This window comes from Rhincodon typus, chromosome 2 (assembly GCF_021869965.1).
Source record: "Rhincodon typus isolate 14 chromosome 2, sRhiTyp1.1, whole genome shotgun sequence".
NCBI lineage: Eukaryota > Metazoa > Chordata > Chondrichthyes > Orectolobiformes > Rhincodontidae > Rhincodon > Rhincodon typus.
Genome location: NC_063333.1, coordinates 108,895,260 through 108,901,259, shown reverse-complemented (window position 1 = coordinate 108,901,259; position 6,000 = coordinate 108,895,260). Strand labels below are relative to the sequence as shown.

The 6,000-nt window shown below is 38.7% G+C and overlaps 1 protein-coding gene across 1 annotated transcript in view; it reads left to right on the top strand.

Moving 5' to 3' along the window:
* The window catches only part of LOC109929826 (unconventional myosin-X-like), a 420,890-nt gene that overhangs the window by 326,018 nt on the left and 88,872 nt on the right, over positions 1-6,000 (top strand). The gene's annotated exons all lie outside the window — the stretch shown is intronic.

The window sequence follows — 6,000 nt, the reverse complement described above, 5'->3', positions numbered from 1 at the left end:
TTTTCTGATGAAGGGTCTAGGCCCGAAACGTCAGCCTCTCTGCTCCTATGATGCTGCTTGGCCTGCTGTGTTCATCCAGCCCTGCACCTTGTTGTCTCTTACAAACTTACCTTGCTGCTTTCAAACAGCAAGGCAAGAATTATCCGATGACTTTGTAAATTAGCCTCATGTGTATACAGAACATAAAACAAAACAGCACAGGAACAGGCCCTTCAGCCCACCATGTTGGTACTGACCAGGATGCCATCCTAAACTAATCCCATCTACCTGCATATGGTCCATATCCCTCTATTCCCCGCCTGTTCATGTGTCTGTCTAAATGCTTCTTAAACGCTGCTATTATATCTGCTTCAACCACCTCTCCTTGCAACGTTTTTCAGGTACCTACAAATCTGTGTAAAAGAACTTTCCTTGCACATCTCCTTTAAACTTTTTCCCTCTCACCATAAACCTATGGCCCATAGTACTTAGCATGTCCACCCTGGGGAAAAAACTACAACTCTCCACTTTATCCATGCCTTCCACAATTTTATGTACTCCTATCAGGTCACCCCTCAGCCTCTGATGATCTATCAAAAACAATCCAAATTTGTCCAACTTCTTACAGCTAATACTTTCCAATCTAGCCTACATCCTAGTCAACTTCTTTTGTAACCTCTCTAAAGTTTCCACATCCTTCCTGTACTGTGGTGAACAGAACAACACATAATACTCTAAATGTAGCCCAACTAAAGTCTTAGCTGCAAAATGACTTGCCAACTTTTGTACTCAGTGTCCTGCCAATGAAGGCAACAATGATGAATGTCTTCTTTACCACCTTATCCACGTGTTGCCACTTTCAGGGAGCTATGGACTTAGATCCCAATATCCCTTGGTTTATCAATGCTCCTAAGGGTCCAGTCATCTACTACCTACCTTCTTCTTGCATTTGACCACCCAAAATGCATCACCTCACATTTGTCTGGCTTAAATTCTATCTACCATTTTTCTGACAACTTTCCAACTGGTCCGTATCCTGCTGTATATCCTTTATAACCTACCTCACTATCAACAACTCCATTAATTTTCATGTCGTCTGCAAACTTACTAAATCAGACCACTGATATTTGGATGGAAATCATTTATATACATTACAAACAATAGGTGTCCCAGCACTGATCCTTGCAGAACACCACTGGTCACAGACCTCTAGTCAAAAAAAAAGTCCCTCCACCACTACCCTCTATGACCAAACCAATTTTGTTCCAATTTGCTAACTTACCATGGGCCTCATGTGACCTAATTTTTTTGAACTAGCCTACCATGAAGAACCTAATCAAATGCTTTAGTAAAGTCCATGTAGACAAAATCTATTGCCCTATCTTCATCAATCATCATCATTACTTCCTCAAAAAAAACTCAATCAAGTTTGAGAGACAAGACCTCCCCCAACAAAAAAGCATTACTGACTACCCCTTTTAAGTCCATTCTTCTCCAAATGCAAGTAAATCCTGTTTCTAGGAATCTTCTCAAATTATTTCCCTACCTAAAGTAAGGTGCATCAGCCTTTAATTTCCTAGATTATTCTTGTTGACCTTCTTAAACAACAGAAAACATTGGTTATTTGCTAGTCTTCTGGGACCTCACCTGTGGCTAAAGAGGATACAAATATCTCTGTCAAGACTCCAGCAATCTCCTCTCTTACCTCTTTCAGTATCCAGGGATAGATCCTATCAAGCCCTGGGAACTTATCTATGTAATTTTAATGTTTTTCAAGACACTCAACACCATATCCTTCTTAATATCAATATGATCCAGAACATCGACATATCCTCCTCTTTGGTGAGCACCAGTGCAAAAGTTAAAATGCAATCAAGTATGTGTTCCTTTGAATCAGATTCATAGTTTTGCTTTAAAAAGGATAAGCAAAGGCAATCTTCACAAGTACATTGAAGTTGTTATTAAACATAGTGACAAGCCTATCCTTTAAAGTGGATACAATATGAAGCACTTAATATGAAAAGAACTTGTTTGTGCTAGATAACCTACCCTTTTAAGAAGCATTAAAAGAAATATTTTGAATAGTGATAGATAAAAACAGAAACTCACCGCTGCATTATGTGGGTTTGCTTGCTCACCATGCATTTCTCTGATCTCTTGTTCAGTTGACCCATGAACCTGGCTGAGGACACTAAACCATTGACTGCAACAGAAGTAGCGAAACAGTTGTAGTCATAATATCAGTAAATAGGTTCTCCTGATTGTAGTAACTTCTTCAGGTTATAGACATGTTCTAGAATTATAGATAAAGTAAGACAAACCTTTTATCATGAAATTACTTTGCTCAAACAAACTGTTGCAGTTTTGAACTTCAAGTCATTTGTTAATCCAACACACTTCAAGACTAAAAAGGTTTGAAAGCAATACTTTGGTCCATTCAATTTAGCAATCAATGTATACTAACATATTTCAATCACCTTTTCTACCAATGGGTACTTCCCAGAAGAATTCTTCTATTCTACTTGAAATAATCTGATGGAATGTTACATACAGCCTGGGATTGTGGATATATGGTTTAGAATAGGATGAGTGCGTCATTGCCGTGTCAACTGAAAAAAAAGATGGCATGTAGGAAACTAAATTGCATAGCCCAATAGTCAGCACCAGAGACTATTATGTGTAACTAACTTGTGCAAACTTTGTAATAAAAACAGTAAATGCTGTTCAGGATCTGTGGCAAGGAACAGAGTTAGTGTTTCAGGTTGATGATGAGCTGCTGAGTATTTTCAGCATTTACTGTTTTTTATTCAAGATTTCTAGCTTTTGCAGTATTTTGCTTACGCATCTGCATGAAGTGTTGCCTAGTAATTAGAAATTTCAGAATGTAACCTAGTGTTAAATGCATTTTTGAGCAGCAAGTTCAAGTTTGAGGCAGCATTTAATGCTAGTTTGCACCTCTTAAAGGTGAAGTACATTCTGACTGCAGCAGGGCTGACACAGGAATTAAAGACCAAGACGTTTTGCCAATGGACTAAAATGGCTCTTTGAAATGGATTTTTTAAAAGTATAAAGCACCAATATAAAACGGCCATGGCAATGAGCTGGCCACAGGCTGTGTCAGTTCATGAAACAATAACTAGTCCAAGCACAAATTACACTCTTTATAAAAAGGCATTGAAAACTCAGTTTTATCTCCATTTGATTTACATCTTCATGGATACGTTTCACATATTGGGAAGAAAGTCTCGCCTGAAAATAATCCAGCTTGGAAAAAGAACGAGAGTTGAGAATATACAAATTAACTACATTTCATGCAAATGCTTTTGAATAGATCTAGAAAGAGAATTATGGATTTGTAACATCAGAACTGGAAGACTCTCACTTTCCCCGTTTTCTCTAAGACTCTCAAAAGACAACGCCTGATGAATGTTCAGATTGGAAAAACCTCTATTCACAGAGAATTCAAAGATATCTGCAATATTCTCTGCTGCTAAGGATACAAATTCAATTAAACAACTGTGCTCTCAGGTTAAAACCTAGCACCTTTAAGGCTCTAAGGACTTTGAAAGCACATATTCATTTTGTTTGATATTTATTTTTTTCTCAGGGTTAACAAATAATAAAATTTCTCTTTCTTTCAAACACCAAAACACTTCAATTGGCTCCTAGATACAGAGATAGTAGGAACTGCCAATGCTGGAGAATCTGAGATAACAAGGTGTAGAGCTGGATGAACAAAGCAGGCCAAGCAGCATCAGAGAAGCAAGAAAGCTGACGTTTTGGGTCTGGACCCTTCTTCAGAAGAAGGGTCCAGACCTGAAATGTCAGCTTTCTGCTCCTCTAATGCTGCTTGGCCTGCTGTGTTCATCCAGCTCTACACCTTGTTATCTCAATTGGCTCCTCAATTTTTTGAGTCTGCAATTGAGATAGGTTAATTGAGTAGAGAAAAATTTGGCAGGTGCTGCATCATGAGGGAAAATGTAAAGGTGTCCACTTTGGACTCAAGAATAAAAACAGAAGATTATTTTTTAAATGTACACAGTTCAGAATGTTATTTACGGCAGGATCTGGGTGTCCCTGTATATCGAGCACAAAAGGTTAGCATGTGAGCATGTGGATATAGCATGTAATTGGGAACAAAAATGAAATGTTGACTTATATTGTGAAGGAGAATGGAATGTAAGAATACAAGATCATAAAGTCAGAGAGGTGGTGAAATCTTTTTATAAAAACAGTACAGGTAATTGTTAAGACTACACCTAGAGTTGTGTACAATTTAAATGATTTCATTTAAAGGAACAATATAAATTGCATTGGGACAGCTCAGAAAAGGCTTATAAAGTTGTTTAAAACAAAAACAAAATACCCTTGAAAGTAGAAATCTGAAATTAAAAAAAAACAGAAGATGCTGAAGAAACTCAGCAGGTCTGTTAGTATATGTGGAGAGAGAAACAAAGCCAGCATTTTGCATTCGATATGGCTCTTTGGAGCTACAAGGGACTTGAAAATTGTGGCTTTTATCCTGTTGATAGAGGGGTACAAGCAGCGAGCAGAACCGATGGTGAGAGTTTTTCTTTATTCATTCACAGGATGAGGGCGACATTGGCCAGGCAGCATTTATTGCCCATCCTTAATTGCCCAGAGGGTAGATTAGAGTCAACCACATTGCTGTGGGTCTGGAGTCACATGTAGGCCAGACCAGGTACGGATGGCAGTTTCCTTCCTTAAAGGACATTAGTGAACCAGATGTTTTTTCTTGACAATCGACAATGGATTCACGGCCATCATTAGATTCTTAATTCCAGATATTTTATTGAATTCAAATTTCACCATCTGCCATGGTGGTATTTGAACCTGGGTCCCCAGAACACTATCTGGGTCTCTGGATTAATAGTCCAGCGATAACCAGCCATTGCCTCCAGAGAAAAAGTCAGACGGAGTGGTAATGGTGGCAAAGAAAATATAGAGATGTCACACAATACATCTAAAAAGGAGAAAATTGATCAACTCTGCTGAGAGTGAAGCAATCAAACAGAGGATAGAGCTCATGCCTAGAAGTTTTTGACCTCAGTGTTGAATCCTCAAAGCTTTAAAAGTGAAGTGCCTACATAGAAAATAAAGTACTGTTCCTTCAGCTTGCATTGAGCTTTGTTGGGACACCACAGCATACCCAGGATGAAAATTCTAGCATGGGAGTAAGGTGGCATATTGAAATGGTAAGCAACTGAAAATTAGGTCATTCTTACAGATAGAGCAGAGGATGTCTACAAATCAGTTAACCAGTCTGCGCTTTGTGTCATCAATTTAAAGGAAACCACATTGCAGGCAGCGAATACAGCAGAGTAGATTGGAAGAAGTACAAGTAAAACACTGTTTCACCTGGAAGATGTGTTTGGGGCCTTAGAAAGTGTGGTAGGTGGTGGTGAAAGGGCAAATGATTGCATCGAAAGGTGCATTGATAGTGGGAAGTTGGGGTGAGGCAGTGTTAGGATTGGAGGAGGAGTGGAGGGTGTTGCAAAGGGTATGGTCCTTGCGGAATGCTGACAAAGGAAGGGAGCAGACGTGTTTGCGGGTGATATCCTGCTTGAGATAGCAGAAATGGTGGAAGATAATCTTTTGAACACAACTGCAACACAGTAAACATGAAATATTCAATGACCCTCAAAACTTTATGAATACCTGATACCAAGCACCAAGTTTATAGTTAAACAAATATAGTAGCTTCAGCAGAATAAAGTTAACCCACAAGATAATCTAACCAATGGCTATGATTTAAACCCAATCTTCTTTGATTCAAGCCCCCCACTCTTATACAAAGACAGACCGGCAAGTAGTCACAATTAAGGAAGAAATCAAAAGAAAAAAAAACTGAGATGTAACTGGCCAGTTCACTTGAGTAGACTCCACGATCTGCAACATCACAAACAGATAGGATTGTATCTTGCTTGGTTTCTGAAGACACTGATGAATGCAACTAGCTTCCAATAGTCTGAGGTACATATACTTAATATGTATAACTGA